General features: G+C 42.2%; 1 protein-coding gene and 1 pseudogene across 1 annotated transcript in view; both read right to left on the bottom strand.

The window, feature by feature from the left end:
• LOC135543126 (pirin-like) overlaps positions 1–26,671 on the bottom strand; it is a 208,767-nt gene that overhangs the window by 21,664 nt on the left and 160,432 nt on the right. The window lies entirely within an intron of this gene.
• On the bottom strand, positions 1,356–26,537 carry LOC135542894 (uncharacterized; annotated as a pseudogene).

Below are 26,671 nucleotides of genomic sequence, written 5' to 3'. Positions count from 1 at the left end.
CACAACACTGTATCACTCCCTCCCTCCCTCATCATTAATGGTGTATGTGCATCTCACCCTCCCTAGACATCATTAATGGTGTATGTGCCTCACCCTCCCTCACAGTATAGATGCTGCATCGCGTAGCCTAGACCCTCCCTCATCATTAATGGTGTATAGATGCTCATCGAGAGACATCAGTAATGGTGACAGAGACACAGACAGACCCTCATCATTAATGACAGATGACATCAGACAGACAGACATCATTAATGGTGTATAGATGCTGCATCCCTCAGACAGGCCTCATACAGAACCTGTTATTCCACAGACAGACAGTCAGACAGACAACATTGTATCAGACAGAAAGAGAGAGACAGTATAGATGCTGCATCGAGACAGACTAGACAGACACAGACAGACAGACAGACAGACAGACAGACAGACAGACAGACAGTATAGATGCTGCATCGCGCTAGCAGACAGACACAGAAGACAGAGAGAGAGAGAGAGACAGTATAGATGCTGCATCGAGAGACAGACAGACAGACAGACAGACAGACAGACAGACAGACAGAGAAGAGAGAGACAGTATAGATGCTGCATCGTGCTAGCGAGAGTGAGACAGAGAGACAGAGAGACAGACAGACAGAGAGACAAAGACAGAGAGAGAATAGATAACCTACTCACGGTCTCAAAGCCTCTGTGGGGGTGATCAGGAAGCCAGATGGCTTTTTGACTTTGAACTCATCCAACATCAAGAAAGGATCCAGGTTAATCAGCTGAAATACATGGATGGACAAGATATCAGCCTACTATGTCATAATATGTGGTTTAGTTTGGTATTTTAAAAGGATATTATTAAACATGATAAACTAGGCAGATGTAAGACAGACAGCATGACAGTAACTCACCTCCTTTCTTCCTATGCTTCTGCGGACATGGGCTCCCACACCTTCTACCTGCTCCACACTCAACACAGTCTTCACAACTCTTCTTATCCTCATTGTAGAGGATAGGGTTATTTACTAGTAGTACCTTATTTATTATGGTACACCTTGAACAAAAATACTGAAGAGAAAAGGAAAAATAACTGCATTGAATATTTAGCCTAAGCCTTCAAATACCCACCGTCATTGTTCAACGTCAATACAAAACATCACGTCAATAACAAACACCATAACGAGTGTTTTGTTATTAGATGTTACAATATTTCTTATTTTGCTAAGACTTTTATTGGGATAATATGGAGTAAAAATACAACATGACAGATCAATAACAGCATCGGTCTCTAGCTAGGATAAATTAAGTTTAGCGGACTTCTCCGTGGAGTAGAGTTTACTTTGATACACGAAACTCAATGTCACTAACCTTGCAGAAGTTGGATGTGGACTCAACAAGACTAATTTACTCCGAATATCAACTACAATCAGACAAGCACGTAATGTAGGCTGTCAAATCCTCCCTGTGTGATGGCAACAACAGAATTACAAGCCCATCATCTTCCAAGCAGTCATGTTGTTGTCGCGGTTGCCAACACTGTATCTGTTGCGCATGTACGGACATGAAGGGCGTGATTGACCGCAAGGGATTAGTTTGAATAAAAAAAAGAGGGAGGGTTAGTTCATTCTCAGATAAAAAGTGGTGAGGTGCAGTTTATTAGAAAGGGGGGGAGTTTATTCTGAGCTAGGAAGGGGTGAGGTGTAGTTTATTCTCAACTAGGAAGGCAGCTGAATCCATGATCTGTCGCTGCGTAAAACTCCCTTTGACATCAAAACATTATTTGCGCTAAGGTCTTTAATCATAACCACATCAGCCCGTGCATCTGCTGAATGTATTCTTCGGTGTGTGCTGTCTCCACGGTGGTTTGTGACCCTGTCCCTCCGTAACCACTCCGGCGGTGCTGGAATATTATGTCCTTCGCGATGCGCGCGCTTGCAGCCTGTCCTCCTGCCAGATTCAGCGCGTGCGGACCAACCTGTTTGTGACAACAAAGGGAATACAGCTGAGTCACACTGACTGTACAGTATTACATAACCAACTGAGTCTCTATCGACGAGTACCCTACAAAAGAGATTCTCACATAGGTCTACTTTCCAAGCCATATGTTGCCTATATTTCAGAGCCTATATTGCGGCCTTGAAAGACTAAAGAAAATACAAGCGTATAAATATATCAAAAGGCTATCCCTGCTCTGCTGCGTTTTTGCCAACACTCCATTGGGTTATCATTCCACCCCTCCAAAACCCCGAAAAGCTACTTCTTTTTTTAATCCATTACCATTTTTTCATTACGTGTGTCTGTCAATGCATTGACAAATTCCCAGCAATATATGAATGAATGAAATATTCTCCCTCTGACATTCCATTCTATTATTTCTACAAAATATTTTCATTGTGCGATTAGCAAAAAATACCAATATACCTGAAGTGCTGTGTACTGTCCCATCAGGTACAGAGGACATCCTGGAGCCCACTGCAAGCTCTCAGATATACAAGGCCAGCCATCCAGGACCTGAAGTTGAGATATGTTGTAATTAGACTTGGATCAAATGCAGGTGACTGTAGTATAGTGGTATAACATAGTATAGTAGTATAATAGTAGTACAATAGCCATCTATAGTATAGTAGTAGCCCATAGTAGTATAGTAGCTGCCTTTAGTAGTATAGTAGTAGCCCATAGTAGTAAAGTAGTAGCCCATAGTAGTATAGTAGCAGCCTATAGTATAGTAGTATAGTAGCCGCCTATAGTAATATAGTAGTATAGTATTAGCCCACAGCAGTATAGTAGCAGCCTATATTATTATAGTATAGTAGGAGCCAATAGTATTATAGTAGAAGCCTATAGTATAGTAGTAGCATATAGTATTATACTATAGTAGTAGCCTATAGTATAGTACCACAGTATAGGTGTAACATATAGTATAGTAGTATAGTATAGTAGTAGCCTATGGTAGTATAGTATAGTTGTATAGTAGTAGTCTATAGTAGTATAGTATAGTTGTATAGTAGTAGTCTATAGTAGTATAGTATAGTTGTATAGTAGTATGGTAGTATAATATAGCAATAGCTTACAGTGGTATGGTATAGTAGAGAAGTATAGTAGTAGCCTATAGTATAGTAGCTTAGTATAGCAGTAGCCTATAGTAGTATATTATAGCCCTATAGAAGTAGCCTATAGTATAGTAATAGCGTATAGTAGTATAGTATGGCATAGTGTGGCATAGTATAGTAGTAGCTTATAGTATTATGATATAGTATAGTAGTAGGCTATAGTAGTATAGTATAGTAGCCTAGTAGTAGCCTAAAGTATAGTATAAAAGTATAGTATAATAGTAGCCTATAGTAGTATAGTATAGTAGTAGCTGATAGTATAGTTGTATTGGGGTGTAGTATAGTAGTAGCATATATTATAGTAGCAGCCCATAGTAGTATAGTATAGTAGTAGCCTATATTAGTATACTATAGTATTATACTATAGTAGTAGCCTATATTATAGTAGTAGCTTATAATAGTATAGTAGTAGCCTATATTATAGTAGTAGCTTGTAATAGTATAGTAGTAGCCAATATTATATTAGTATAGTAGTAGCCTATAGTATAGAAGTATAGTATAGTAGTAGCTTATAGTATAGAGGTAGGCTGAAGCATAGTAGTAGCCTATAGAATAGTGGTTTATTATAGTAGTATAGTATAGTAGTAACATATATCATGGTAGTATAGCATAGTAGTAGCCTATAGAATAGTGGTTTATTATAGTAGTATAGTATAGTAATAGCATATATCATGGTAGTATAGTATAGTAGCCTATAGTAGTATAGTAGTAGCCCATAATATAATAGTATAGTAGTGTAGTAGCATATAGCATGGTAGTATAAAAATAGTAGTAGCCTATAGTATTATAGTAGTAGCCTATAATATAATAGTATAGTAGAATAGTATGGTATAGTATAGTAATAGCCTATAGTAGTGGGGTGTAGTAGCGTAGTGTAGTAGTCACCTATAGTATAGTAGTGTAGTCTAGGAGTAGCCTATAGTATCATAGCATAGTATAGCAGTAGCCTATAGTAGTATAGTATCGTAGTTGCCTATAGTACAGTAGTAGCCTATAGTATGGTATTGTAGTTGCCTATAGTGGTATAGTATAGTAGTAGCCTATAGTATGTTATTGTAGTTGCCTATAGTGGTATAGTATGGTATAGTAGTAGCCTATAGTATAGTGGTAAAGTATAGTAGTAGCCTAAAGTATAGTATAGTATAGTATGGTAGTACCCCATAGTAGTAGTAGCCTAGTATAGTATAATCCTATAGTATAGTAGTATAGTGTAGTAGTAGCCCATACCATAGTAGTATAGTAGTATAGTATGGTAGTACCCCATAGTAGAGCAGTATAGTAGAATCCTATAGTATAGTAGTGTAGTAGTAGCCCATACCATAGTAGTATAGTATAGTATGGTAGTACCCCATAGTAGAGAAGTATAGTATAGTATAATCCTATAGTATAGTAGTATAGTGTAGTAGTGTCCCATAGTATAGTAGTATGGTATGGTAGTACCCCATAGTATAGTAGTATAGTATAATCCTATAGTAGTATAGTATGGTAGTATCCCATAGTATAATAGTATAGTATAGTATGGTAGTACCCCATAGTAGAGTAGTATAGTTGAATCCTATAGTATAGTAGTATTGTGTAGTATTAGCCCATACCATAGTAGTATTGTATGGTAGTACCCCATAGTATAGTAGTATAGCACAGTAGTAGTAGTATAGTATAGTAGCATAGTATAGTATGGTAGTGCCTATAGTATAATAGTATGGTATAGTATGGTAGTACACCATAGTATAGAAGTATAGTATGGTAGTACCCCATAGTATAGTAGTATAGTATAGTATGGCAGCACCCCATAGTATAGTAGTATAGTATAGTATGGTAGTACCTCATAGTATAGTAGTATAGTATAGTATAGTATGGTAGTACCCCATAGGATAGTAGTATAGTATAGTATGGTGGTACCCCATAGTATAGTAGTATAGTATAGTATGGTAGTACCCCATAGTATAGTAGCATAGTATATTATGTAGTACCCCATAGTATAGTAGTATAGTATAGTAGTACCCCATAGTATAGTAGTATAGTATGGTAGTACCCCATAGTATTATAGTATAGTACGGTAGTACCCCATAGTATTATAGTATGGTAGTACCTCATAGTATGGTAGTATAGTATGGTAGTACCCCATAGTATTATAGTATAGTATGGTAGTACCTCATAGTATGGTAGTATAGTATAGTATGGTAGTACCTCATAGTATGTTAGTATAGTATAGTATGGTGGTACCCATAGTATAGTAGTATAGTATGGTAGTACCCCATAGTATAGTAGTATAGTATGGTAGTACCTCATAGTATGGTAGTATAGTATAGTATGGTGGTACCCCATAGTAGAGTAGTATAGTTGAACCCTATAGTATAGTAGTATAGTGTAGTAGTAGCCCATACCATGGTAGTATAGTATTGTATGGTAGTACCCCATAGTATAGTAGTATAGCACAGTAGTACCCGTAGTATAGTATAGTATGGTAGTGCCCGTAGTATAGTAGTATAGTATAGTATGGTAGTACACCATGGTATAGTAGTATAGTATAGTACGGTAGTACCCCATAGTATAGTAGCATAGTATGGTATGGTAGTACTGCATAGTATAGTAGTACAGTATAGTATGGCAGCACCCCATAGTATAGTATGTAGCACCCCATAGTATAGTAGTATAGTATAGTAGCACCTCATAGTATAGTAGTATAGTATGGTAGTACCCCATAGTATAGTAGTATAGTATGGTAGTACCCCATAGTATAGTAGAATAGTGTAGTATGGTGGTACCCCATAGTATAGTAGTATAGTATAGTATGTAGTACCCCATAGTATAGTAGCATAGTATAGTATGGTAGTACCCCATAGTATAGTAGTACAGTATAGTATGGCAGCACCCCATAGTATAGTATGTAGTACCCCATAGTATAGTAGTATAGTATAGTAGTACCTCATAGTATAGTAGTATAGTATAGTAGTGCCCCATAGTATAGTAGTATAGTATAGTATGGTAGTACCCCATAGTATGGTAGAATAGTATAGTATGGTAGTACCCCATAGTATAGTAGTATAGTATAGTATGTAGTACCCCATAGTATAGTGGTATAGTATGGTATGGTAGTACCCATAGTATAGTAGTATAGTATAGTATGGTAGTACCCCATAGTATAGTGGTATAGTATGGTGGTACCTCATGGTATAGTATGGTGGTACCCCATAGTATAGTAGTATAGTATAGTATGGTAGTACCCCATAGTATAGTGGTATAGTATAGTATGGTGGTACCTCATAGTATAGTAGTATAGTATAGTAGTACCTCATAGTATAGTGGTATAGTATAGTATGGTGGTACCTCATAGTATAGTAGTATAGTATAGTATGGTGGTACCTCATAGTATAGTGGTATAGTATAGTATGGTGGTGCCTCATAGTATAGTAGTATAGTATAGTATTGTGGTATATTATAGTAGTACCTCATAGTATAGTGGTATAGTATAGTATGGTAGTACCTCATAGTATAGTAGTATAGTATAGTATGGTGGTATAGCGGTGGTGGAAAAATGTAGCCAACTATCATACTTGAGTAAAAGTAAAGATACCTTAATAGAAAATGACTCAGGTAAAAGTAAAAGTCACCCAGTAAAATCAACTTGAGTAATGGTATAAAAATATTTGTTTTAAAATATACTTAAGTATCAAAGTAAAAGTGTAAATTATTCTAAATTCCTTATATTAAGCAAACCAGATGGCACCATTTTCTTGTCCAACATTCAGTCATAATTTACAAACAAATCATATGTGTTTAGTGAGTCTGCCAGATCAGAGGCAGTAGGGATGAACAGGGATGTTCTCTGTTTAGTGAGTCTACCAGATCAGAGGCAGTAGAGATGACCAGGATGTTCTCTGTTTAGTGAGTCCACCAGATCAGAGGCAGTAGAGATGAACAGGGATGTTCTCTGTTTAGTGAGTCTGCCAGATCAGAGGCAGTAGGGATGAACAGGGATGTTCTCTGTTTAGTGAGTCTGCCAGATCAGAGGCAGTAGAGATGATCAGGGATGTTCTCTGTTTAGTGAGTCCACCAGATCAGAGGCAGTAGAGATGACCAGGGATGTTCTCAGTTTAGTGAGTCTACCAGATCAGAGGCAGTAGAGATGACCAGGGATGTTCTCTGTTTAGTGAGTCTGCCAGATCAGAGGCAGTAGGGATGACCAGGGATGTTCTCTGTTTAGTGAGTCTACCAGATCAGAGGCAGTAGAGATGATCAGGGATGTTCTCTGTTTAGTGAGTCCACCAGATCAGAGGCAGTATAGATGATCAGGGATGTTCTCTGTTTAGTGAGTCTGCCAGATCAGAGGCAGTATAGATGATCAGGGATGTTCTCTGTTTAGTGAGTCTACCAGATCAGAGGCAGTAGGATGACCAAGTAAAAGGGATGTTCTCTGTTTAGTGAGTCTGCCAGATCAGAGGCAGTATAGATGATCAGGGATGTTCTCTGTTTAGTGAGTCCACCAGATCAGAGGCAGTAGGGATGACCAGGGATGTTCTCTGTTTAGTGAGTCTACCAGATCAGAGGCAGTAGGGATGACCAGGGATGTTCTCTGTTTAGTGAGTCTACCAGATCAGAGGCAGTAGGGATGACCAGGGATGTTCTCTGTTTAGTGAGTCTACCAGATCAGAGGCAGTAGGGATGACCAGGGATGTTCTCTGTTTAGTGAGTCTACCAGATCAGAGGCAGTAGGGATGACCAGGGATGTTCTCTGTTTAGTGAGTCTGCCAGATCAGAGGCAGTAGGGATGAACAGGGATGTTCTCTGTTTAGTGAGTCTACCAGATCAGAGGCAGTAGAGATGACCAGGGATGTTCTCTGTTTAGTGAGTCCACCAGATCAGAGGCAGTAGAGATGAACAGGGATGTTCTCTGTTTAGTGAGTCTGCCAGATCAGAGGCAGTAGGGATGAACAGGGATGTTCTCTGTTTAGTGAGTCTGCCAGATCAGAGGCAGTAGAGATGATCAGGGATGTTCTCTGTTTAGTGAGTCCACCAGATCAGAGGCAGTAGAGATGACCAGGGATGTTCTCAGTTTAGTGAGTCTACCAGATCAGAGGCAGTAGAGATGACCAGGGATGTTCTCTGTTTAGTGAGTCCACCAGATCAGAGGCAGTAGGGATGACCAGGGATGTTCTCTTGATAAGTGTGTGAATTGGACTATTTTCCTGTCCTACTAAGCATTCAAAATGTAACAAGTACTTTTGGGTGTCAAGGAAAATGTATGGAGTAAAAAGTACAATATTTTCTTTAGGAATGTAGTGAAGTAAAAGTAAAGTAGTAAAACAATATAAATAGTAAAGTAAAGTACACATACACCAACAAAAATACTTAAGTAGTACTTTAAAGTAGTTTTACACCACTGTCGTATAGTATAGAAGTATAGTCATTTTGTGGACACAGATTTGATTAAAGATACATGAAAGGTTCTTGCAGAGGTTGAGATATGATATGATAGCAGCACACCTGAATAGGGAATTCCTTGATGACAGAAGAGAGCATAGGGTCTTGGTTGACGTCCAGTTTGCATCCTGTAGCCAGCCATATCCTGTCCCCAGTCCAAGTCTCACAGCCATTCTGTCCACACAGTGACAGTCTCCACACCTGGCTTTCATAGCACCACTTAGCTTCAGTCACCTGTAGAACACAACAGGTCATGAATACCTGGGCTCTGCTTTCTCTCTTTCACTAGATTGTATTGTTTTATGTTTCAAAATGTTAGTTACAAATGTTAGTTCTCTACTGTGACCCCCAGACACACACAACCTCTGTGGAGAGAGGATGGACAGAGGTTGTGTGCCTGGGGGTCACAGTAGAGAGATGAATTAGAGGTTGTGTGTGCCTGGGGTCACAGTAGAGAGGATGAACAGAGGTTGTGTGTGCCTGGGGGTCACAGTAGAGAGGATGAACAGAGGTTGTGTGCCTGGGGGTCACAGTAGAGAGGATGAACAGAGGTTGTGTGCCTGGGGGTCACAGTAGAGAGGATGAACAGAGGTTGTGTGCCTGGGGGTCTGTCGAGAGGATGAACAGAGGTTGTGTGCCTGGGGGTCACAGTAGAGAGGATGAACAGAGGTTGTGTGCCTGGGGGTCACAGTCGAGAGGATGAACAGAGGTTGTGTGCCTGGGGGTCACAGTAGAGAGGATGAACAGAGGTTGTGTGCCTGGGGGTCACAGTCGAGAGGATGAACAGAGGTTGTGTGCCTGGGGGTCACAGTAGAGAGGATGAACAGAGGTTGTGTGCCTGGGGTCACAGTCGAGAGGATGAACAGAGGTTGTGTGTGCCTGGGGGTCACAGTAGAGAGGATGAACAGAGGTTGTGTGTGCCTGGGGGTCACAGTAGAGAGGATGAACAGAGGTTGTGTGCCTGGGGGTCACAGTAGAGAGGATGAACAGAGGTTGTGTGCCTGGGGGTCACAGTAGAGGATGAACAGAGGTTGTGTGTCTGGGGGTCACAGTAGAGGGGATGGACAGAGGTTGTGTGCCTGGGGGTCACAGTAGTATTAATATTATTGATATCTATTTACTAGCAGTATTATTCTGACTAGTAGCATTACAATATTATTGTTATTTCTGTACCTGGCAGTATGCTCGGACAGACAGCTGTCCAGTCTGGATGTAGGGCTGCAGGGCTGCATAGGCCTCAGGTGTAACTGCCCCTCCCTTCCTGGCCTGTCTGATCATGGCCAGTCTCTTATGGACGCTGCTCTCGTTGTAGAACTGGCGCAGGTAGGCCAGGCCGTCCATCTTGATGCCATGCTCCACATGGGAGTACCGCCCACCAGGCTTTCCACGTCAACGTCAAACTGCTTCAGCTGGGGGAGAGGACCGAGGCAGAGGGGTTGGAGATCATGGTGGTCTGACTATAACATTCTCCTAACATCAAACTGCTCCAGCTGGGGGAGAGGACCGAGGCAGAGGGGTTGGAGATCATGGTGGTCTGACTATAACATTCTCCTAACATCAAACTGCTCCAGCTGGGGGAGGACCGAGGCAGAGGGGTTGGAGATCATGGTGGTCTGACTATAACATTCTCCTAACATCAAACTGCTCCAGCTGGGGAGAGGACCGAGGCAGAGGGGTTGGAGATCATGGTGGTCTGACTATAACATTCTCTTAACATCAAACTGCTCCAGCTGGGGGAGAGGACCGAGGCAGAGGGGTTGGAGATCATGGTGGTCTGACTATAACATTCTCATAACATCAAACTGCTCCAGCTGGGGAGAGGACCGAGGCAGAGGGGTTGGAGATCATGGTGGTCTGGCTATAACATTCTCCTAACATCAAACTGCTCCAGCTGGGGGAGAGGACCGAGGCAGAGGGGTTGGAGATCATGGTGGTCTGGCTATAACATTCTCCTAACATCAAACTGCTCCAGCTGGGGAGAGGACCGAGGCAGAGGGTTGGAGATCATGGTGGTCTGACTATAACATTCTCTTAACATCAAACTGTTTCAGCCTAGGGGGGGGGGGAGTATATATTTAAACAACATGTCTACAAATGAACAAAATCTAAAAACGGTACTTTTGAGATATTCATATTATTAGTTTTACTGTTGAATAAATTAATGTGTAAAATTGTAGTTCACAATATAGACACACTATATTAAATACGCATATAAATACTCCATATTTTAGAGCACTCTAATGAAGAGAGTAATGACACCAAGAATTTGTCTATCAGTCAGTATCTCCCTAGGAGAGGTGGGGGTGGAGTCAGGAGCAGGAGACCAAGATGTTGTCTATCTGTCAGTATCTCCCTAGGAGAGGTGGGGGTGGAGTCAGGAGCAGGAGACCAAGATGTTGTCTGTCAGTCAGTATCTCCCGAGGAGAGGTGGGGGTGGAGTCAGGAGCAGGAGACCAAGATGTTGTCTATCTGTCAGTATCTCCCTAGGAGAGGTTGGTGTGGAGTCAGGAGACCAAGATGTTGTCTATCAGTCAGTATCTCCCTAGGAGAGGTTGGTGTGGAGTCAGGAGCAGGAGACCAAGATGTTGTCTATTAGTCAGTATCTCCCTAGGAGAAGTGGGGGTGGAGCCAGGAGCAGGAGAGCAAGATGTTGTCTATCTGTCAGTATCTCCCTAGGAGAGGTGGGGGTGGAGTCAGGAGCAGGAGAGCAAGATGTTGTCTATCTGTCAGTATCTCCCTAGGAGAGGTGGGGGTGGAGTCAGGAGCAGGAGACCAAGATGTTGTCTATCTGTCAGTATCTCCCTAGGAGAGGTGGGGGTGGAGTCAGGAGCAGGAGACCAAGATGTTGTCTATCTGTCAGTATCTCCCTAGGAGAGGTGGGGGTGGAGTCAGGAGCAGGAGACCAAGATGTTGTCTATCTGTCAGTATCTCCCTAGGAGAGGTGGGGGTGGAGTCAGGAGCAGGAGACCAAGATGTTGTCTATCAGTCAGTATCTCCCTAGGAGAGGTGGGGGTGGAGTCAGGAGCAGGAGACCAAGATGTTGTCTATCAGTCAGTATCTCCCGAGGAGAGGTGGGGGTGGAGTCAGGAGCAGGAGACCAAGATGTTGTCTATCAGTCAGTATCTCCCTAGGAGAGGTGGGGGTGGAGTCAGGAGCAGGAGACCAAGATGTTGTCTATCTGTCAGTATCTCTCTAGGAGAGGTGGGGGTGGAGTCAGGAGCAGGAGACCAAGATGTTGTCTATCTGTCAGTATCTCCCTAGGAGAGGTGGGGGTGGAGTCAGGAGCAGGAGACCAAGATGTTGTCTATCAGTCAGTATCTCCCTAGGAGAGTTGGGGGTGGAGTCAGGAGCAGGAGACCAAGATGTTGTCTATCAGTCAGTATCTCCCTAGGAGAGGTGGGGTGGAGTCGAAAACGGAGGAACACACTCCTCTGACTAAACTAACGTGCTGGAAAAACAGTCCTGTGAAATGAACCTGCTTAACAGAGAAAACGCAACCCAACCCAACCCAACCCAACCCAAGCCAACGACAGTAACACAAACAATCTTGCACAAAACTTAGCGGGTAGGGAGATTAAATACCCCACTGATGAGCCTAAACTAGACACAGGTGAACACAAGACAGACAACCTAGAGGGTAGGGTGAGATTAAATACCCCACTGATGAGCCCAAACTAGACACAGGTGAATACAAGACAGACAACCTAGAGGGTAGGGTGAGATTAAATACCCCACTGATGAGCCTAAACTAGACACAGGTGAACACAAGACAGACAACCTAGAGGGTAGGGTGAGATTAAATACCCCACTGATGAGCCTAAACTAGACACAGGTGAACACAAGACAGACAACCTAGAGGGTAGGGTGAGATTAAATACCCCACTGATGAGCCTAAACTAGACACAGGTGAACACAAGACAGACAAAACCAAACGAAAAAGGGATCGGTGGCAGCTAGTAGGCCGGCGACGACGACCGCCGAGCGCCTCCCGAACAAGGGGAGGAGCCACCTTCGGTGGAAGGAGTGACAGTATCATGTACGGTTCACAGATCATAGGGTCTTACAGGAGGCATGTATAGGTCTAAAAAAAGCTATTTTCACCATGGTTTTCAAAACAATGGTTTGTGCTACAAATGTAAAAGCATATTAAAACCTCCTTGATCCTCCCAATTAAGTTTCTATGTGATAATTCCCAGAACTAACAAGTTTCCACTTCGGGAGGATTGAAAGATAATTGGGACATGGCCATAGATCTAAACAGAAACAAACCTGTAAGTGTTTGCGCATCACCCAGGTCACATGACTGGCTCCTTGCTGCAGAGCGATGGAGATGACGTGAGCGCTGGTCAGGCCTCCACCAACCACCACCACCCTCTGGCCAGGCTCACACACCACATAGGGACCTGCTGGATGGAGACAGAGTTAGTGACACCACAGAGACCTGCTGGATGGAGAGAGAGTTAGTGACACCACATAGAGACCTGCTGGATGGAGACAGATTTAGTGACACCACATAGAGACCTGCTGGATGGAGAGAGAGTTATTGACACCACAGAGAGACCTGCTGAATGGAGACAGAGTTAGTGACACCACAGAGAGACCTGCTGGATGGAGACAGATTTAGTGACACCACATAGAGACCTGCTGGATGGAGACAGATGTTAGTGACACCACAGAGACCTGCTGAATGGAGACAGAGTTAGTGACACCACATAGAGACCTGCTGAATGGAGACAGAGTTAGTGACACCACATAGAGACCTGCTGAATGGAGACAGAGTTAGTGACACCACATAGAGACCTGCTGAATGGAGACAGAGTTAGTGACACCATGCTGGATGGAGAGAGAGTTAGTGACACCACATAGGGACCTGCTGGATGGAGACAGAGTTAGTGACACCACATAGAGACCTGCTGAATGGAGACAGAGTTAGTGACACCACATAGAGACCTGCTGAATGGAGACAGAGTTAGTGACACCACATAGAGACCTGCTGAATGGAGACAGAGTTAGTGACACCATGCTGGATGGAGAGAGAGTTAGTGACACCACATAGGGACCTGCTGGATGGAGACAGAGTTAGTGACACCACATAGGGACCTGCTGGATGGAGAGTTAGTGACACCACATAGAGAACTGCTGGATGGAGACAGAGTTAGTGACACCACATAGGGACCTGCTGGATGGAGACAGAGTTAGTGACACCACATAGGGAACTGCTGGATGGAGAGAGAGTTAGTGACACCACATAGAGACCTGCTGGATGGAGACAGAGTTAGTGACACCACATAGGGACCTGCTGGATGGAGACAGAGTTAGTGACACCACAGAGGGAACTGCTGAATGGAGACAGAGTTAGTGACACCACACTGACTCTTAACAGGAACAGAGACAGAGTTAGTGACACCACATAGACCTGCAGAGTGCCTGCTGGATGGAGACAGAGTTAGTGACACCACAGAGGGAACTGCTAGTGACACCACATGACTCTTAACAGGAACAGAATGTCCAACACAAATAAGTACTACGTAAATAAGTTAATTTCTACATTTGATAACTCAAACAGATGCCCAGTCATTGTGATATTACAGTATTGCAGCCTTTGGCTTGACAGCATGTCATGTCACCTCAACACCAGGAGAGGGCGGTATAGTACAGTGTCATGTCACCAGAGAGGGCGGTATAGTACAGTGTCATGTCACCTCAACACCAGGAGAGGGCGGTATAGTACAGTGTCATGTCACCAGAAGGGCATTATAGTACAGTGTCATCACCTCAACACCAGGAGAGGGCCTTATACACAGTGTCATGTCACCTCAATGTCACCAGGAGAGGGCCTTATAGTACAGTGTCATGTCACCTCAACACCAGGAGAGGGCGTTATAGTACAGTGTCATGGCATGTCACCTCAACACCTAGAGAGGGCGGTATAGCACAGTGTCATGTCACCAGAGAGGGGCATGTTATAGTACAGTGTCATGTCATGTCACCTCAACACCAGGAGAGGGCATTATAGCACAGTGTCATGTCACAACACCAGGAGTACAGTGTCATTCATCAACACCAGGAGAGGGCGTTATAGCACAGTGTCATGTCACCTCAACACCAGGAGAGGGCGTTATAGTACAGTGTCATGTCACCTCAACACCAGGAGAGGGCCATGTTATAGTACAGTGTCATGTCACCTCAACACCAGGAGAGGGCGGTATAGCACAGTGTCATGTCACCTCAACACCAGGAGAGGGCATTATAGTACAGTGTCATGTGGAGACATATGGTCCATCTATACAGATAGCTATCAATAGCAGAGGATTCTCATCTCAACCGACCTGATGAGAGAGAAGAAGAACTCTCTTCCTGTTCCTGGTTCTGGCTTCTTGGTTCCTGTTGCCGTGTTGACCGTGAGTGGTGGTGCATGAGCTGCACGGTGTGCTGCAGGCGTTCCTCAGGGTAGCTCTCCGCTATGGACGACACCCAGAAAGGAATGTTGGCCATCTGGGCACGGGTCGGCCCGGTCGCCATGACGACGCGCCTAGCCTCGAGGACGTCCCCGTTCTGAAGGAATACCCTGAATGATGTCACAATTCCTTCGGACATGACAGGGGTCAGTCTGTCCACTGTGCCCTTTGTCAGGACACTGTCCAGGCCATATTTGTCCACCTGGATAGAGTATTGTTGTTGTATAGTTATTTTGTTCTGGGTGATTTGAGTTGATGGCTGATAGATTACATGCACACACATGTTACATTATATATCACAAGTTCATAGATTTTAACGAACAACTACAGTGGCAAGAAAAAGTATATGAACCCTTTGGAATTACAGTTGAAGTCAGAAGTTTACATACACCTTAGCCAAATACATTTAAACTCAGTTTTTCATAATTCCTGACATTTAATCCTCGTGAAAATTCCTGTCTTAGGATCACCACTTCAAGAATGTGAACTGTCCGAATAATCATAGAGAGAATGATTTATTTCAGCTTTTATTTCTTTCATCACATTCCCAGTGGGTCAGAAGTTTACATGCACTCAATTAGTATTTGGTAGCATTGCCTTATATTTCTTGGGTCAAACGTTTTGGGTAGCCTTCCACAAACTTCCCACAATAAGTTGGGGAATTTTGGCCCATTCCTCCTGACAGAGCTGGTGTAAAGGAGTCAGGTTTGTAGGCCTCCTTGCTCGCACACGCTTTACCAGTTCTGCCTACACATTTTCTATAGGATTGAGGTCAGGGCTTTGTGATGGCCACTCCAATACCTTGACTTTGTGCTCCTTAAGCCATTTTGCCACAACTTTGGAAGTATGCTTGGGGTCATTGTCCATTTGGAAGACCCATTTGCGACCAAGCTTTGACTTCCTGACTGATGTCTTGAGATGTTGCTTCAATATATCCACAACATTTTCGGTCCTCGTGATGCCATCTATTTTGTGAAGTGCACCAGTCCCTCCTGCAGCAAAGCACCCCACAACATGATGCTGACACCCCCGTGCTTCACGGTTGGGATGGTGTTCTTCGGCTTGCAAGCCTCCTTTTTCCTCCAAACATAATGGTCATTATGAACAAACGGTTCTATTTTTGTTTCATCAGACCAGAGGACATTTCTCCAAAAAGTATGATCTTTGTCCCCATGTGCAGTTTCAAACCGTAGTCTGCCTTTTTTATGACCGTTTTGGAGCAGTGGCTTCTTCCTTGCTGAGCGGCCTTTCAGGTTATGTCGATATAGGACTAGTTGTACTGTGGCTATAGACACTTTTGTACCCGTTTCCTCCAGCATCTTCACAAGGTCCTTTGCTGTTGTTCTGGGATTGATATGCACTTTTCACAACAAAGTGTGTTCATCTCTAGGAGACAGAACACGTCTCCTTCCTGAGCGGTATGACGGCTGCGTGGTCCCATGGTCTTTATACTTGCAAACTATTGTTTGTATAGATGAACGTGGTACCTTTACGCATTTGGAAATTGCTCCCAAGGATGAACCAGACTCTACTATTTTTTTCTGAGGTCTTGGCTGATTTTTTGATTTTCCCATGATGTCAAGCAAAGAGGCACTGAGTTTGAAGGTAGGCCTTGAAATACATCCACAGGTACACCTCCAATTTACTCAAACTTCTGACCCACTGGAATTGTGAGACAGTGAATTATAAGTTAAATAATCTGTCTGTAAACAATTGTTGGAAAAATGATCTGTTTCATGCACAAAGTAGATGTCCTAAACGATTTGCCAAAACTATAGTTTGTTAACAAGACATTTGTGGAGTGGTTGAAAAACAAGTTAATGAGTCCAACCTAAGTGTATGTAATCTTATGACTTCAACTGTACCTGGATTTCTGCATATATTGGTCATCAAATTTGATCTAATCTTCATCTAAGTCACAACAATAGACAAACATAGTGTGCTTAAACTAATAACACACAAATTATTGTATTTATCTTGTCTATATTGAATACATAATTTAAACATTCACAGTGTAGGTTGGAAAACGCTAGGTTAAAACATTTTACGGCTAGGGGTTCCGCTAGCGGAATGTTTCGACAACATCCGGTGAAATGGCAGAGCGTGAAATTTTTAAAAAATTATTCAAAATATTTAACTTTCATACATTCACAAGTCCAACACACCAAATTAAAGCTTAACCTCTTGCTATTTTAGCCACTGTGTCAAATTTCAAAAAGGCTTTGCAGCGAAAGCAAACCATGCTATTATCTGAGGACAGCACCCCATCAAACAAACACAGACAATCATATTTCATCCCGCCAGGCGCGAAACAAAACTCAGAAATAACAATATAATTAATGCCTTACCTTTGAAGATCTTGTTCTGTTGGCACTCCAATATGTCCCATAAACATCATAAATGGTCCTTTTGTTCGATTAATTCTGTCGTTATATTTCCAAAATGTCCATTGATTAAAAAAAACACTGGTTCCAACTTGCACAACATGACTACAAAATATTTAATAAATGACCTGTAATCTTGATCCAAACATTTCAAACAACTTTCCTAATACAGCTTCAGGTATTTTTTACGTAAATAATCAATAAAATTTAATACGGGATAAACTGTGTTCAATAGCGGATAAAAACAATGTGGAGCAAGCTTTTAGGTCGCGGGCCCCAACCACAACAGTACACTAGACTCCACCCTCATTCTGAACAGCCCAACTTCTTCATTACTCAAAGGAAAAACATCAACCAATTTCTAAAGACTGTTGACATCCAGTGGAAGCGATAGGTACTGCAAGCAAGTGCCTTAGACCGTTGTGCAGGTCTGATCCTCAACTACAGAAAACATTTGGTTGAGGTTATTGCTGCCAAAGGAGGGTCAACCAGTTATTAAATCCAAGGGTTCACATACTTTTCCCACGCTGTACTGTGACTGTTCACACGATGTGTTCAGTAAAGACTTGAAAACGTATCATTGTGTGTGTGTTTATTAGTTTAAGCAGACTGTGTTTGTCTATTGTTGTGACCTAGATGAAGATCAGATCACATTTTATGACCAATTTATCCAGAAATCCAGGTATTTCCAAAGGGTTCACATACTTTTTCTTGCAGCTGTACATACAATATAGCAAGCATTCACTGTAAAACTCACATTCACTATCATTAGTAGTCATCAAGTGTATTAGTGCAGGTCTGGAACAAAAGCCTGCAACCCCAGTAGCTCTCCAGCAGGAGGGTTAGTTGACCTCTCCCAGGTAAGTCCTACTTGTGTCACACAGAGAAGCATCACTGTTATTGCACAATTTTGTGTAGTGGAGGGACTCACATAGTATGTTTAGTATGGTGCAGGGTTGGGGTCAATTCCATTTCAATTCCAATTGGAAGTTCAGTTTACTTCCTGAATTGACTGAACAGAAATGGAATTCACCCCAGTCATGGTATGGTGCCTTTTCACTTCAACTCAACTCAAGCCACGGCCAGCGTGCATCTCCATCTCCGACCTGCTGCATGAAGAAGTCCACACTGAGCCTGGTGCCTGGCAGGCTAAAGTACAGGCTCTTCTGTAGGCCTCTGCTGCTGCTCAGTCTCCTCCTGTCCTTCTTGCCCAAACGCATGTCGTTGAAGAAGGCGTTCTCATCCAGAATGAAGGTGTGGTCAGGGAGGCAGTGGAGCTCCGCTGTCCGATCCTCCTCCAGAACAAACTCCTGCAAAGCCCTCTGGGAGGAACCAAGACAAAGGGATTATAGGCAAAAACAAGTACCCTGCCTGAATTGATTGGATTGAAAACTGAAGTGACCTCAACTCGCATTGTCCAAAAGGAACCATCCATTCAACCCTACAGCAGGGACCATCAACCTTGTTGAGTGTGTGTGTGTCTGTGTGCACCAGGGTGTGTGAGCGAAGGTGAGGGATGTAGCTTATTGAGTGGGTCTGTGTGCACCAGGGTGTGAGCGAAGGTGAGGGATGTACCTTATTGAGTGGGTCTGTGTGCACCAGGGTGTGTGAGCGAAGGTGAGGGATGTTGAGTGCTCTGAACTGGCTCTCCCACAGCGAGGTCCATGCTCCGTATGAGTCCACCACTCTGAAGGCCAGCGGAGGGCAGGATGAAACTGACTCTGGGTCTTCAGCGGCCTGCTCCTCGGGCTCGGCTGTCTGCTGTCCTGGGAGATATTACACACCTGTCAACCAGACAGCATCGCCAGCAGAATGGTGTGAACTGGAGAGACTCAAATACAGTCTATACAGTCAAATTAAGCCTACACCTTCAACCTCGACTAAAAACCACTTTCAATGGAGATTTTCTTTTTTAGTCTAGAGACTGGACCTGGGCCCGGCTTGGAGTGGCCTGCTCCTCAGCTGGCTGTTGTCATGGGGATGGGGAGAGATTAGAGACCTGTCAAACAGAGAGCACCAACAGCATGCTGTACACTATATGTGTAGGGAGATTCGAGAGGAATGTCTCTCCTAACTGAAATCAAGAAAGGCCAAAATGTGAGGAAAAACATCGGTCTACTTCCTGGGATGTTTTCCTGGACCCAGATCACGCCGACGCCGAGCCGCTGACTAAAACGCCGTTTTAATAAACATTCACTCTTTAGTCTGGGAACAGGCTTCATCTGGGCCCTTTATGAAAAGCCCACGTAAAAACATTGAGCTGCAGTGTAGTTGTCCTCACGGGAAGCTCCTCCTCTCCTGCTCTTAGAGCGGCTGGTCTTGGCCCTGCCCTGGCTGAGCTGGATCCCCTGGAGGATGTCTGTGTTGGGGGGAGGTGGGGACAGGGCCTGGTCTGGACAGGACAGCAGGGTGGCCAGGGTCAGGGCCTGGGGTCCTCCACCTATTATTAGGACGTCCAACATCACACAGCTGGCATGAGACAAACACGAGCACAGAAAAAAAAAAAAAAAAGTTACAAAATATAAATCAAATTTAAAAAAAAAAAAAACAACATTCTAGTCCTTGGTAAACAACAGGTGTAGACTGACAGTGAAATGCTTCCTGACGGTCCTTCCCAACCATACGGAGAAACAGAAAGAGAAATAACAGAAAGATAATAACACAAGGAATAAACCCCAATGAGAAACAATAACTTGGCTATATACACAGAGTACCAGTACTGAGTCAATGATAACTTGGCTGTATACACAGAGTACCAGTACTGAGTCAATGATAACTTGGCTGTATACACAGAGTACCAGTACTGAGTCAATGATAACTTGGCTGTATTACACAGAGTACCAGTACTGAGTCAATGATAACTTGGCTGTATACACAGAGTACCAGTACTGAGTCAATGATAACTTGGCTGTTTACACAGAGTACCAGTACTGAGTCAATGATAACTTGGCTGTATACACAGAGTACCAGTACTGAGTCAATGATAACTTGGCTGTTTACACAGTACCAGTACTGAGTCAATGATAACTTGGCTATATAGACAGAGTATCAGTACTGAGTCAATGATAACTTGGCTGTATACACAGAGTATCAGTACTGAGTCAATGATAACTTGGCTGTTTTCACAGAGTACCAGTACTGAGTCAATGATAACTTGGCTGTTTACACAGAGTACCAGTACTGAGTCAATGATAACTTGGCTGTATACACAGAGTATCAGTACTGAGTCAATGATAACTTGGCTGTTTACACTGGGTACCAGTACTGAGTCAATGATAACTTGGCTGTTTACACAGAGTACCAGTACTGAGTCAATGATAACTTGGCTGTATACACAGAGTACCAGTACTGAGTCAATGATAACTTGGCTATTTTCACAGAGTACCAGTACTGAGTCAATGATAACTTGGCTGTATACACAGAGTACCAGTACTGAGTCAATGATAACTTGGCTGTATACACAGAGTACCAGTACTGAGTCAATGATAACTTGGCTGTATACACAGAGTACCAGTACTGAGTCAATGATAACTTGGCTGAGTATACACAGAGTACCAGTACTGAGTCAATGATAACTTGGCTGTATACACAGAGTATCAGTACTGAGTCAATGATAACTTGGCTGTATACACAGAGTACCAGTACTGAGTCAATGATAATTTGGCTGTATACACAGAGTATCAGTACTGAGTCAATGATAATTTGGCTATATAGACAGAATACCAGTACGAGTCCATGTGCACAGATACAAGGTAATTGAGGTAGATATGTACATATAGGTAGGGATACAGTGACTAGTCAACAGGATAGATAATAAACAGTAACAACAGTATACTGTAGGTAGGGGTAACAGGATAGATAGTAAACAGTAGCAGCAGTGATGAGTCTAAAGAGTTAGTGTGAAGAGAGTCATTGCAGATAGTCCAGGTAGCTATTTGGTTAACACTTTAACAAACTACTATTTTTGCTAACTGTCTTATGGCTTGGGAATAGAGACTGTTCATATAACACACACATATACACACACACACACACACACACACACAATGTCAATCTCTAACTCTCCACTGCAAAGTACTACCCAGCAAAACAGTGAGTGATTTTGAGACCACTAAGCCTTCCAGAAGGATCTCTACCCTACAGGAATGTGTGGCAGTTTAAGATTTCATGCCAACACTACAAGCCTACTGCTTCAGAAATATTTTCACTTACCATAGGCTAGTTAGTCATTTAGCTACCTGAAAAAAAAGTACCAAGACCAAGTAAACACAATAACAGTACCTCGTTGAACTTTCAGTATCTGTCAACTCAGTTTGTCAAACACAAAAACAAAACACTAACACAGTACCTTATTAAGATTCCAGTATCTGTCAATTCAGTTGGTCAAAATACGCAAAGCCTCCAACAGTCACAGTGTGTCAACATAAAACAGTCAGGCTGAAAACAATATACTATGCCTGAAAACATCGAATACTAAGGCTGAGAACAATGAATACTAAGGCTGAAAACAACGAATAAGGCTGAAATCAATGAATACTAAGGCTGAAAACAATTAAGGCTGAAATCAACGAATACTAAGGCTGAAAACAATTAAGGCTGAAACAATGAATACTAAGGCTGAAAACAATGAATACTAAGGCTGAAAACAATGAATACTAAGGCTGAAAACAATGAATACTAAGGCTGAAAACAACGAATACTAAGGCTGAAAACAACGAATACTAAGGCTGAAAACAACGAATACTAAGGCTGAAAACAACGAATACTAAGGCTGAAAACAACGAATACTAAGGCTGAAAACAATAAGGCTGAATACTAAGGCTGAAAACAACGAATACTAAGGCTGAAAACAACAATAAGGCTGAAAACAACGAATACTAAGGCTGAAAAAAACAATGAAAACAATGAATACTAAGGCTGGAATACTGAAAACAATGAATACTAAGGCTGAAAACAATGAATACTAAGGCTGAAAACAATGAATACTAAGGCTGAAAAACAATGAATACTAAGGCTGAAAACAATGAATACTAAGGCTGAAAACAACGAATACTAAGGCTGAAAACAATGAATACTAAGGCTGAAAACAACGAATACTAAGGCTGAAAACAATGAATACTAAGGCTGAAAACAATGAATACTAAGGCTGAAAACAACGAATACTAAGGCTGAAAACAATGAATACTAAGGCTGAAATGAAACAACGAATACTAAGGCTGAAAACAACGAATACTAAGGCTGAAAACAACTAAGGCTGAAAACTAAGGCTGAAAACAACGAATACTAAGGCTGAAAACAATGAATACTAAGGCTGAAAACAATGAATACTAAGGCTGAAAACAACGAATACTAAGGCTGAAAACAACGAATACTAAGGCTGAAAACAACAATGAATACTAAGGCTGAAAACAATGAATACTAAGGCTGAAAACAACGAATACTAAGGCTGAAAACAATGAATACTAAGGCTGAAAACAATGAATACTAAGGCTGAAAACAACGAATACTAAGGCTGAAAACAACGAATACTAAGGCTGAAAACAATGAATACTAAGGCTGAAAACAACGAATACTAAGGCTGAAAACAACTAAAGATGAAAATGGTGGTAGCCAGCCCACAGCTGGTCAGGGCTGTAACCCTATCTAACCCAGGCATCTATAGACACAGTTGAGTGTCATTGGCTACCAGGAGGGCTCTCAAAATAGCCTAAGGCTTGCAACGAATACTAAGAAATCAAGGGAAAACAACATATACTAAGGCTGCTCTGAAAACTCTCTCACACTCTCACAGCTTATTACCACTGTTATCTAAACTGACTTGATACTGTCCACTAAAGATGAAAATGGTGCTCCCTGAACCTATGACATCATAGGATTGATATTGCCTTGAAAAAATATAACAGCACTTTAGTCATTTTTTATGACCACTTAACAGCACTTTAGTCATTTTTTAGACCACTAGAACCAGCAACCTTCTGGCTATTAGTCCTTCACTCTAACCTCTAGGCTACCTACCAATTGCACTATAGAGATGTCCTATAAATGTGATAAATGTGTAAACACACAACCTGGTCTCAGAGCATTTCATATTATTCTTTACGTAAGTCCAAGACATTCCATTTAGCATGATATTTTACGTTTCGTATGGTATGTATTATTTTGTGGATGTCCAGCACCCATTTTGTATGATATGTGACGCATTACAACTTGTATGACATGTTATGAATTTGCTAAAAGTATAATATGTTACAAATTCCAATTTGTTGTGACTAATGTTTACTAGGTGGCTAATGTTAGCTAGGTTAGGGGTTAGGGTTAAGGTTAGGGGAAAGGATAGCGAAAAGCATTATGGTTAGGGTAAGGGTTAGCTAGAATGCTAAGCAGTTGAAAAATAGCAAAAAAGTACTTGAAAAGTTCCTTATTGGCTAAAATGCTGAAGTTGTCCGTAACTATATTCGACATTCATTCTCGTTATAAAAACGACCCATCCACCCCAACTGACCACCCTCCTTTTGTTTTGCCTTAAGTAACCTTCTGTTGTAAGTAACTATACCAAACGTAACATATCATACTAATTTGAGTGTCCCAGATTTAGCTTGACTATGTTACACCTCACAAGTCCTCAACAGGCAGCTTCATTAAATAGTACCCGTACAACCACCAGTCAACAGTGAAGAGGCAACTCCGGGATGCTGGCCTTCTAGGCAGAGTTGCAAATAAAAAGCCATATCTCAGACTGGCCAATAAAAATAAAAGATTAAGTTGGGCAAAGAACACAGACACTGGACAGAGGAACTCTGCCTAGAAGGTCAGCATCCCAGAGTCGCCTCTTCACTGTTGACGTTGAGACCGGGCACTATTAAATGAAGCTGCCAGTTGAGGACTTGTGAGGGTCTGTTTCTCAAACTAGACACTATAATGTACTTGTCCTCTTGCTCAGTTGGGGACCAGGGCCTCCTAATCCTCCTTCTATTCTGGTTAGAGCCAGTTTGCGCTGTTCTGTGAAGGGAGTAGTACACAGTGTTGTACGAGATCTTCAGTTTCTTGGATATTTCTCACATGGAATAGCCTTAATTTCTCAGAGCAAGAATAGACTGAAGAGTTTCAAAGGAAAGTGCTTTGTTTCTGGCCATTTTGAGCATGTAATCGAACCCACAAATGCTGATGCTCCAGATACTCAACTAGTCTAAAGAAGGACAGTTATATTGCTTCTTTAATCAGCACCACAGATTTCAGCTGTGCTAACATAATGGCCAAAGGGTTTTCTAATGATCAATCAGCCTTTTAAAATGATAAACTTGGATTAGCTAACAACGTGCTGTTGGAACACAGGAGGGATGGTTGCTGATAATGGGCCTCTGTACACCTATGTAGATATTCCATTAAAAAAAAATAAAAAAAATCTGCCGTTTCCACCTACAATAGTAATTTACAACATTAACAATGTCCACACTGTATTTCTGATCAATTTGATGTTATTTTAATGAACAATACATTTGCTTTATTTTATAAATCTAGAACATTTAAGTGATCCCAAACTGTTGAACAGTAGTGTAAGTATCTTACATAGACCGTGAACAGTCAACATGGTCAAGTTAATTTGGGAGAATCTCATATTTTCAGTTGACTTCACAGAGGAAGTTGAGATTGTGATGTGATTTCCTGTCTACAGGGTCATCATCTCAGTTCCCCTCGATGTTCCCCTTTCTAGGCTTTCCCATGGAGGTGAAGGACCATGTCTCTGTATGGTGTTAGTGAGGCAGTGTGTCATTGTGTGTGTATGTGCGCGCGTGTGTGTTCACTCACCTGTATGCATAAACCTTTCATTGTTTAAATCAACATCCTAATCTTCACTTCTGTACTTAAATTCAGCCACCACCTGTACCTTCAATGATCTAGAACTTCAAATGCTTCTGCTTTTTTTAAATCCCACTTCTGGAAATAACAACAACGCACTCTACTTTCAAACTTTCTAAAGGGATGCATTTCATGTATAAACAACTCTAATCAAGCATCATGTCAAAAGAGGTTGAGGAAGCCGGTCAAACAAAAACATGTGGTCATTCATGGGTTCACTTTAACAGCCATTTCTATTGTGATGTACAGTTGAAGTCTGAAGTTTACCCACAGTAACGTTCTTCGAAATGAGCGGACCAAGGCGCAGCGTGGATTGAGTTCCACATCTTTTTAATACAAAGTGAAACTAGAAACAAAAACAAGAAAACTACAAAGACCGTGACGACGTAGTGGCCAAACACACTAACACAAACAATATCCCACAACCCAGGTGGGAAAAATGGAGAACTTAAGTATGATCCCCAATTGAGACAACGATAATCAGCTGCCTCTACTTGGGAACCATCCAAGCTCACCAACATGGAAATAGGAAAAACTAGAACACCCCCAAGTCACGCCCTGACCTACAACACTATAGAGAACCAAGGGCTCTCTATGGTCAGGGTGTGACACATACACCTTAGCCAAATAGGTTTCAACTCAGTTTTTCACAATTCCTGAAATTAAATCTAGTAAAAATTCCCTGTCTTAGGTCAGTTAGGATCATCACTTTATTTTAAGAATGTGAAATGTCTGAATAATAGTAGAGAGAATGATTTATTCCAGCTTTTATTTATTTCATCACATTCCCAGTGGGTCAGGAGTTTACATACACTCAATTAGTATTTGGTAGCATTGCCTTTAAATTGTTAACTTGGGTCAAATGTTTTGGGTAGCCTTCCACAATAAGTTGGGGGAATTTTGGCCCATTCCTTCTGACAGAGCTGGTGTAACGGAGTCAGGTTTGTAGGCCTACTTGCTCGCACGCGCTTTTTCAGTTCTGCCCACAAATTTTCTCTGGGATTGAGGTCAGGGCTTTGTGATGGCCATTCCAATACCTTGACTTTGTTGTCATTAAGCCATTTGGCCACAACTTTGGAAGTATGCTTGGGGTCATTGTCCATTTGGAAGACCCATTTGCGACCAAGCTTTGACTTCCTGACTGATGTCTTGAGATGTTGCTTCAATATACTCACATAATGTTCCTCCCTCATGATTCCATCTATTTTGTGAAGTGCACCTGGCCCTCCTGCAGCAAAGCACCCCCACAACATGATGCTGCCACCCTCGTTCTTCACTTTTGGGATGGTGTTCTTCGGCTTTCCTCCAAACATAACGATGGTCATTATGGCCAAACAGTTCTATTTTTGTTTCATCAGACCAGAGGACATTTCGCCAAAAGTACGGTCTTTGCAGTGGCAAACCGTAGTCTGGCTTTTTTATGGCGGTTTTGGAGCAGTGGCTTCTTCCTTGCTGAGCG

The sequence above is a fragment of the Oncorhynchus masou genome, chromosome 7, assembly GCF_036934945.1.
Source record: "Oncorhynchus masou masou isolate Uvic2021 chromosome 7, UVic_Omas_1.1, whole genome shotgun sequence".
NCBI classification, from domain to species: Eukaryota; Metazoa; Chordata; class Actinopteri; order Salmoniformes; family Salmonidae; genus Oncorhynchus; species Oncorhynchus masou.
This window is presented reverse-complemented; position numbering and strand designations above follow the sequence as displayed.